This window comes from Colossoma macropomum, unplaced genomic scaffold, assembly GCF_904425465.1.
Source record: "Colossoma macropomum unplaced genomic scaffold, Colossoma_macropomum, whole genome shotgun sequence".
Lineage (NCBI taxonomy): Eukaryota > Metazoa > Chordata > Actinopteri > Characiformes > Serrasalmidae > Colossoma > Colossoma macropomum.
The window spans coordinates 18,869,554-18,879,253 of record NW_023494793.1 but is presented as its reverse complement, the minus strand read 5'-3'; positions in this window follow the sequence as shown (position 1 = coordinate 18,879,253).

Here is a 9,700-nt window from a genome sequence, read left to right as displayed (position 1 = left end):
GAAATAAATGGTCATAATCTACCTTCTGATGTGAGATAAAATTACATCAGTCATCTTATTCATACTGTGGAAGGAAGAGGAGTGGTTTCTAGGCATATTTCACCTGATATCAATACAATGTCATCTTGAGAATGCTGACATAAATAGTTATGTATAGTGTTTTAAATATGTTTAGTGCTGTAAATATGTTCAATGCTTATTCATATTATGTCAGTACAATGTCATTTATTTCATAAAACATCTTATGTCATGTTGCGAGTACTGGCATAAGCTCTTAATAAATGTTCAAGTAGTGCTTCATAAACACATTATTCAGTGCTTATGAATGCGTTATGAAGCCCTTATGTAGGAAGCCTTCAAATAAAGTGTTACTGAATTGTTCAACATCCCCTGTGATTTATTCACCATCTATTATGATATTTTTTAGTATCTGCTATGAATTATTCAGTATCTACTATGAATATTTGGTGATCTCTACTATTATTCAGTGTCTATAATGAATTTTTCCTCATTAACTCACTCAGGAGCTGCTCCATGTTTGCCTCAACCTCATCCAGCAGCGTTTTCATCAGATGGTTTATGGTTTCCTCCATCCCTCCAGTGAGGTTCTCCTGTAGTGGAGGTGCCGTGTTCTCCAGCGTCTCAGCTGAGACACTTTTAAGACTGCCGGACACGAGGCCTACTGGCAGGTCCAGAACATTGGCCTCTTCCTCCACCTTTGCTGGCTGCTGGTTTGTTTGGCTTTCTTCTTCTTCTTCTTTGTCCATGTTGGTCTTCCTCTCTTTTCTTCCACTGAATCTTCCATTTCCTCCTGCTCCTCTCCTTCTTTCCTCTCTTTCTCTTCTCATTCTGCTCCTCCTTTCTCTCACGCTCTGTGTCTGCGTCATCCTCATGGACTCGGCAGCACCAGAACCAGAGGCAGCTCATTTTAGCAGCTGTTCTCTTCGGGGCTCCACACAGAATGTTGTGAAACGGCAGTGTGACGGAACTTATCTGCATCACCTTTATGACTTCACACCGTGTAGCCTTTAGTCCATCATGACATCAGAGAGCAACTTCAAACAACATTCTACAGTCTATTATGCTCACTGACCAATGAGGGACAGACTACAGTCTAGTGGAGAAACTGTAGTGACCCTTGAGGAAGAGAAATACATTCAAGTGAACTTTTCAAAAGTGTATTTAATATGAAAAGTAGAAAATTCAAAGATTCTTTAGTTCAGACTGAATGTATTGTTTTTGTCCATCTTATGATAATGCACGTGTTTAAGTCGGAATTTAGCTGTAATTAAATATATTAAATGCATTTAGTTTTGTTTTGTAGTGCTTTTTTTGAACATCTTATGAGCTGTTATTACATGTGAAATATATTTTAAATATTCTGCTCGATTTACTGAAACACGTCAGTCCTGCTTACTGAATTAAACTGCAACCAAAATATACTTAAATGCATTTGAAATCACATAAATATACTTAAGTACATTAAACACTTAAAATATGTATTCAAGTATACTTTCAAAAACAGTTAATGTATAAACTTTGAGTTTAAAATATATTAGAAATGACTAAATACAACTTATACCCACTTTAATTATGTTTAACTAATGTTGAAATTCATCTTCTTTGCCTACAAGTGCTTTTCTGTTTTAAACTAGGACTTACATGCACTAAATATATTAAAATACAAATTACAAACATTAAAAATTAAACATATTTTAAATGTGAACTCTTAGGTGTATCAATATCAAAATGATTGGCATTTAATTTGAAATATATTGCAATGAAAATGCTACAAAATGTAATTAAGCGAACTTTAAAAGTCATTTCTTTAGAAAACATACTAAAAATCCACATGTAGGTTGATGGCATTTAAAAATAATTTTAAGTGTGTCGTGTTTCATAAGAGTATGTTAGGAAATACAGTAACACTTTACTGTAAGGTGCTGTTCATAAGGCTATATGACACCTACATAAGCTTGTCATGACAACTGACATACATAAACCCTACATAAATGTTTATACTTATTCCAATAGGCGTCATTCGCTATAAAGGTTACGTTTGCCAATTTTCATCAAAGTTAGCTAAAGTAGCCTTTATGACGGATGACGCCTGTCGGAATATACAGTGAAAAATACGCAACACTCCAACACTTCAATGAAAAATGTTTTATATTTTGGGTGAATTTCCGTAAAATACATGAAATAAAAATGTACTTTTATTGTTCCCTGTATACTTCAGGTAAAATATTGCTGTATTAAATCTGCTTCATGTTCACAGGTGAATTATAGTGAAGCTGCTGTTTAATTACTCAGATCCCCCAAATATTTATCACATAATCAGAAAGAGTCAGAAAGAGTTTCTGCTGATTGACAGCTTTAAGATTAAGTGCTGTAACTCTTTCATTACCCTTACAGTACAAATCTAGAGTGACACTGTAATAAACTCTATAGTTGTGTATAATCCTGCTGTAATAATCTATATCCTCCTCTGTGTGACGCTCCTGTAGAGCTGTTTTACAGTAATCTGTAGTACGGGTGGAGTTTCCTGCAGTAAACTGCAGTAAATGTTTGAATTTACTTTAAGCAGAGGAGGAAAAAGGACAGAGAAGCTCTACTTCAGTGAAGGAGGAGATGAAATCTCTGGATGGAGATTTTGCGTCAAACTTTTACTGATTAAAACGAAATGTGGAGCCAAAATATATACTTTAGTGAAAGTCAAAAAGAAGCTACATTTAAATATCAGTACAGTGGGGTCCAAAAGTCTGACAGCACTAGAAAAAAGGCTTCTGTTTGGCATTCATTACTAATGTAATGTACCTTTTTCATTACAAATCAGCAACAGTAGAATCTTTGAAATTTTAACATGAATTTCTCAGTATTTGGTGGGGTGTCCCTGTCCCTTTAATGACAGTGTGCACTCAAGCTGCATGAAGTCCACAAGTCTGTCTAAAAGCCTCTGCTGAGCAGATAAGATCCACCTGAACAGGAGCTTCACTGAAAGAGACAAGACTAAAAACAAACCTGAGCTTTTAGTACTAAGAGCTTAACATGGTCAGCGTCTCAGATCTGCTCCAGTTTAAATAGTGATCTAGAACCAGAGCAGAACCTTTAACATCTCTTCTTCATTCAGAAGGCTTCATGAAGAAATCTCAGATTCTCAGTGAGCTTCTCAGTGGGGTTTTGGGCCTCACTGTACAGATCAGTGAAAAGGGAATGTTTTCACAGATAAAATGAAGATTCAGCTCATCATTTTTATTGTTTTATTAACGTTAAATTAACTTCAGTTCTTGGCGTCAGCTGATCTCGCTCTATCTCACCCAGACTAGCGAGTCTGCCTCGTCTTAAAGAGCCCATATCCTACATTTGTCTGTATTTTATTTTCCTCTCTGAGCTCCACTTAGAGCTTTTGTGCAGTTTTATTGAGCAAAAACAGTCATAATTCATTTTTATATGAATGTTTTTCATAGTGAAAGTTTATAATGTTCAACATGGCGAAGCAGAAACTGGTCTGTGGAGGAGACGGAGTTTATGCTCTGATCTTTAAAAGACGGCGGTGGGACGGACGTCCAGCTTATGTGTCTCCAGACACGACGTCTTCCTCACTCTGACTGGACTCACGTGATGCTCATTGTCATGGTAACATCTACACTAAGTGGTTCTCTGTGCATGCGCAGATCATGAACCATATGAGTCTATTTAAATTCCATGAAACTAGAATAACTGAATCTGAAACTCCTCACTAATGTGGACAAATTACACATGATTTTGTTTGTTTTTGATGAAGGTGTTCACACCTTCGCCACCAGTTAGAGACTTCAAGCTTCCAGCACTGCAGTTCATCTTTCTGTTACCACATTAACATAAACCACTTCTCAAAGAACTGCAATTGTTTGCATAAATTGTCTCTCTGTAATAGAACACAACTTACCAGAAGCTCCCCAGATCTGTGAAAACCTGTCACCTGTCACAGCTCGCTCTGTTCTTCATTTCTTGTTGTCTTCCTACCAGGTCCATCCGTGAGCCCTTGGGGTCTTTCCCACATTGTTTGCACAGAGAACGCACAACTTCCATCTGTAATGAACATAGCGTAGTTTGTTTAGTAACATTCAACAATACACATTTATGACAGAAACTGATTTAACAAGTTAAATACTATGAGCTTAAGAAGTTCGTCAGTCAGCCTCTGTGAGGTTTTTTGTGCTCAGTGTTGAGTATGAGATCCACACCTCTTGTGTGAGGACCAATCCACGGATCCCAATTATGGTACCACAAATGGGTTTGAGGTACTGCCTTCAAATTACGACAGAAAATAATATTAAAATAAAAGCAAAGTAGGAAAACAAGTAAATACGTTGACTTACTAGGCATACTAAAAACACCCTTCCTATGAAGGTCCATTACAACAGATACTGGATGATATTACACATGCGTATGTGTAACTGTGGTCTGACAGTGCTTAAGCAAGTCTGGAGAACCCTTTACTTGGAAGGACAGGTTTTACCAGAAGTCTTCTCCAACACTTCAAAGGCATTTCCCACAGCCTGACGACAAATTGATGATTGAGATTTGAAGGCTTTACCATATATTCATTTGATAAATTCTCTGCAGGTGGTCAAACAAACTCCCACTGGCTGTCTGAACAGCAGACTCTCTCGCGGTCTTCAAACGCAGACTGAAGACACATCTCTTTATACAGCACTAAGTGAGCACTGAGTTTAGTACTTACTGAAATGTTTTGAAACATATTGTACTGCACTGTGTTTAATTCTGTTCCTTTTTCTCTAGGATATCAACATGGCTTTTGTTTCTTCGAGCTTCGAGCTTTCTCTCTAACCTGTTTGTAACTAGCAAAGATACTTTGTCTGGGTTGACACCAAAGTACTTTTTGCAAGTCACTCTGGATCAGAGCATCTGGTAAATTCTGTACATGTAAATGTAAATTGTTTATAATTGTTTTATATGAATACAACAGAACATGGTTCCTACCTGTAGGGTGTTGTGTAGGAAATGGCGCATGTATGTGGTCATCAAAATTGTGGACACCATCAGACCACTCCTGGTATCGATATACCATGCCACACCTGTAGCACCTGTGCATTGAAATTCCTAATGAAAACATCTGAGTGTAAAGAGGTTCTACATTTATCTGTCACTGCTGCAGTATGATGTGTCTTTACATTGTACAATACTGAAACCAGTGTATGGTGTCTTCTTAATAAGAATATAAATGTGAATTGCTGGAAAAGAGGTTAGGCTATTAATAGTATAAGTCATGGTTACAAGTACATGTTGAAATTTCAAATAATGATAAATTTAAAGAAAATGAGAAGATGCCTTGTATAACATCAGCGATTGTCAGGATTTTGGCTTTTGATGTAATAAGCACTGGTTCAGTCGGAAAATGTTCTGTGATGGCCTCCTTCACAGTTCTGTTTTTTTCTGAAGTGTCTTTTGGCAACATTCTGCTGTAATAGGAAACACTTGATTCATATACGGAAATGTACTTTTTGTAGGGGGGTCCACACACAGTCACCAGACAGGACAGAGGGGCTCCTGCATCGTTTGCCTCTCTCTGACGTGCCAAACATCTGTTCTTTTTGTCCTTCCCAAACCACTTCTTTTGCACCATGACCTCTAAGACATCCTCTGTAAGTGATGTGGTGTCTGTTTTGGATGGTGGGCAGTAAGTGAGGGACTGAATGTGCTGGCACTGAAATGGATGGATGTTTGATCTCTCTGCAAACTCTGCATTATTTCTGTAGATGTCCAGCTCACATCTTTTATGATCAGGACCCCATGTCTCTTTAATGACATGTATTGGTGTGCTGGGTGCGGTGAAAGATTTTGCAACTTCAAACACTATTTGTGTAATCAACACACTGAGCGTTGAGGTGGTTCTGTCCTGTAATGTCCATTTTGGATGGGGACATGTTGTCTGTGGAGGCGCAGCCAAAAGTTCTCTCTGTTAAGGACTACGTCACAGTGACAACACCTCACTATGGCTTTCTTCTGTTGTGTTTGGGGGGGTGCAGAGGAGCCAAGATCTGAAGAACTTGGGGGATGTCAACTGGGGCAGGGAGAGCAGGAGTAGCTGCAGGAGGAGGAGCAGGAGTAGCTGCAGGAGGTGACTGAGGTGACTTCTGTTGTGGTAGTCTTTGTTTCACTGCTGCACTGGGATACATGATGTTTAAAGTGGTCTGAATGTTCTTATTGTTTGAATGCAGTAAACACAATGAAAGTGCACCATGGATCTGCACTGATAGTTGCATTTGCAGATGAAGTAACCTATAAGACAGCAACACCAAGTAAACTAAAGTAAATTAGTCATTGTCTGTCTATCAATCAATCAATCAATCAATCAATCAATATCTAGGTAACTAGCTACATAATTAGCTAACTAATAACTTGCTTCCATGAAGTTGGAAACTCACACAAAGCATGGTCAGCCGTCGTTTGAGCATGCACAATATTTGATGTTGCACTAATTCTTTAAGTTATCAAGTTTTAAGTTTTGTTGCATTCATGGAGGCTATTATCAGCCATCCGTTTCTTTTTACCTAGTTATATTTAGGTAGTCAGTTACTTGGCTAGACAGTTAGCTAACTAGCTAGTTAGAAACGTTTGACTAGCAGCAAAACAACCATATACTGTGTGCCACAGTGGGATCTTTGTGTATTTATTGAGGGACATTCATGTAACTAGCAAAAACCCTGACAACAATATCACAAATAGTTTTGTAATAATGCTGGGATATAAACTTCTTTGGTAAACGTCTGCTTCAGTTTCATGGGAGTGTTGACGTATTGAAGTTATGAGAGATGTAAGGAGAGGGCTGGGATGGATGTGGGCCAGGTTGGATGTCCAAGTCACCTTCCTACAGGTTGCAGCGAGAGGCTCCTTGAAAGACTTGGAGTGAACATTAAATAGTAATTACCAGCAATTACTAGAGATGAACAATATGAATCAGCCAGGATCATAATTGGCAGATTCTTGCTCAAAATACTAAATCACACAAAACTTGGTGACAGACATTACTACATTGTCATTGTATACCAAAATGTCAATGTTAAACCACTTTCAAAGATAAACGGTAAGAAATAGGTTACATGGTTTATGTAGCATTACTAGGCCAAGTTTTCATTTTCATTTAATTAATAGCCCAGTTATAGACTGTTGAATGGCAACAGATCAAACCTCAAGAAGTACAGGTTTGACTTGTAAGATCGGTAGACAGGTTGTTTGAACTACAGATTTAAGAACAGTTAAGAGGCCAGTAATATGGCAAAAATGAGGATTTTCAACAGACTAACCCAACTACCCAACTAAACTGTTACATTTCGACTGGAGTAGTTCAAAGGGTGGTTGCCGTTTAACGTTGGCTAACTTGAAATCAGCTAAGCTAGCTAGATAATCAGCATTTTGATAGCTAACGTAAATCAGTCTACTGAACTTATAGCTTAGCTAGATTAGGTTAGCTAACCAGTTTAACAATGAACAGAGATAATATAATGTGTTACTAAAACATATCGAATCGTGAAACTATCAACCACAGAGTGTTAATTTAAGCCAGTAATGCAAATCATGACAGCTAAATGTTGTTGTAATCTAAAAGTATCTAGCTAATGTTATCCTACCTGGGGTACAAAGTGTCATAGAGACCGTTGATAGTAGACTATATAGAAACTGGACCCAGTCACACCAGGGACGCCTTACTGCCTTTAACGCAGAGAAGAGGTTCTACTGTTACAATGATGTGTCATGAAAAATGCGACGTGTACACAAAAGGGGTAAAATTACAATACTTCTAAAATGCATACTGGCTCTGCATGTTCCTGTCTGAGCCAAACTGTAGTCCTGCTGTAGTCCTTCAGCCACCAGTGTAGTCCTAATAATGCGTTCACTACATTGCCGTGTACCTTTGACTTTTTTATGTTTTCCTTACATGTTAAAATGTGTCTCTGATGAGTTTTCACATTTATTTTACGTCACGTCTTTTGATATCACTGATGTGCAATGTGTATCAGGTGTTGCAATGAAGTTATGTTTATATGAACGTATTTTCTGTGAGATGACTCACCTAGCTGGTACTGGTGATGAGAAGTTGATTCCAAAATAATCGACCTGTCTAGGAGTTGGAGTCGACTCTTGGCCAGTGACTCCAAGGCCCAATCCCATTTCTTCTTTTTACCCCTACCACTTGTTTTCAATTGTCACCCTAACCCCTTGGTACTAAGTTACAGAGGGTAGTGGTTAAAATCTTGCCTTACGAAATGGGACAACCCCCTTAAAATAACAAAAAAAAAACAAAAAAACAACATTGCTTCATTAACAGATACTAGCGCTGCTCTTTAGGCGACCATACCAGTCTGCAGTGATAGCAGAGGAGGGTAAAGTTCAGCTCCTCACTGCTGGGCTTTAGTTACATTTAGGGCATCATATGCCTTCAAAGAGGGGTATAAGACAATTATTAATCATCGCCCACCGCTAATTCTTTGATGATACGAAGCTGAAATCAGATATTCACCATTAAATGGTGCAGCAGTTACATTCTGCTGCTTCAGGTGTCAACACTGCTGGACTATTTAAGGTGGAATGGGAAAGTTAGCTGGCTAGCTACCGAAACATTAGCATGCTATTAGCGATTTTTTTATGCTTGTTATGAAGAGAACGACCATAATACATTGAAACAACATTAAACTAAGACAATACAGTTGTAATCATAATAAATGATTAGAAACGTTATAAAAACAAAGAACAATGTTGTTCACAGAACGTTGTGGAAAAGAGGATGAAGCTGAGATTTGCTCCTTGTGTGTGAGGTTATGATTCAAATTTCTGCTCCAACTTAAATAACGCTGCAGTTACATTCTAGCGCCAGTGTACTGCATCATTTAAGGTGGACCACGTCCATGGAAATAATGGAGGCTGTGTTCTCCAGGCCAAAAAAGTAAAGGACCATCAAAATTGTTACCAGTGTAAAGTTCAAAAGCCAGGGTTTGTCTTTATGGGAGTGTTTTAGTGCCCATGGGTAACTTGCACATCTGTGAAGAACTTTGGAGAAACTTTTGCTGCCTATTAGGCAACATTTTTATCAGGAATGTCCATGTTTATGGCTGGGTAATCAGAGCATGCAGGTGCTAGACTGGCCTGCCTGCCATCCAGACCTGTCCTACTGAAATCTTGTGGCGCTTGTGAAGCACAAAATACGATAACCAGCCAGTTGAGCTGCTGAAGACTTGTATGATGGAAGAATGGTCCCCGGACAGGTGCACCACACGAAATTTCACAATGACCTCTCAGACTAATTATAAGCAGGGTAAGAGAGAAGCTAGCAGTCACTCTGTTCTTACACCCTGTGCAAAACTCCTCTGCTAAAAAAGAAGCACAGAGATGCACATCTAAAATTTGCACACAAGGACAAGATAAATCAGGACTCTTTTGAACAATGTACTCTGGTCAGACACAACAATAATAGAGCTCTTTGATAATAATTTAGCTCTTCATTTTTAGAGAAAGAGGGGTTGCACATATGATCCCAAGAACATCACACCCGCAGGGAAGTATGGAGGTGAGAACATCATTATAGAGGCACTTCATCATAGGAAACATGAACGGGGTGATGTACAGCGACATATTAGAGGAGATAATCTCATCAGCCAAGAAACTAAATCTGAAGAGAAGATGAACGTTTTAACAACAC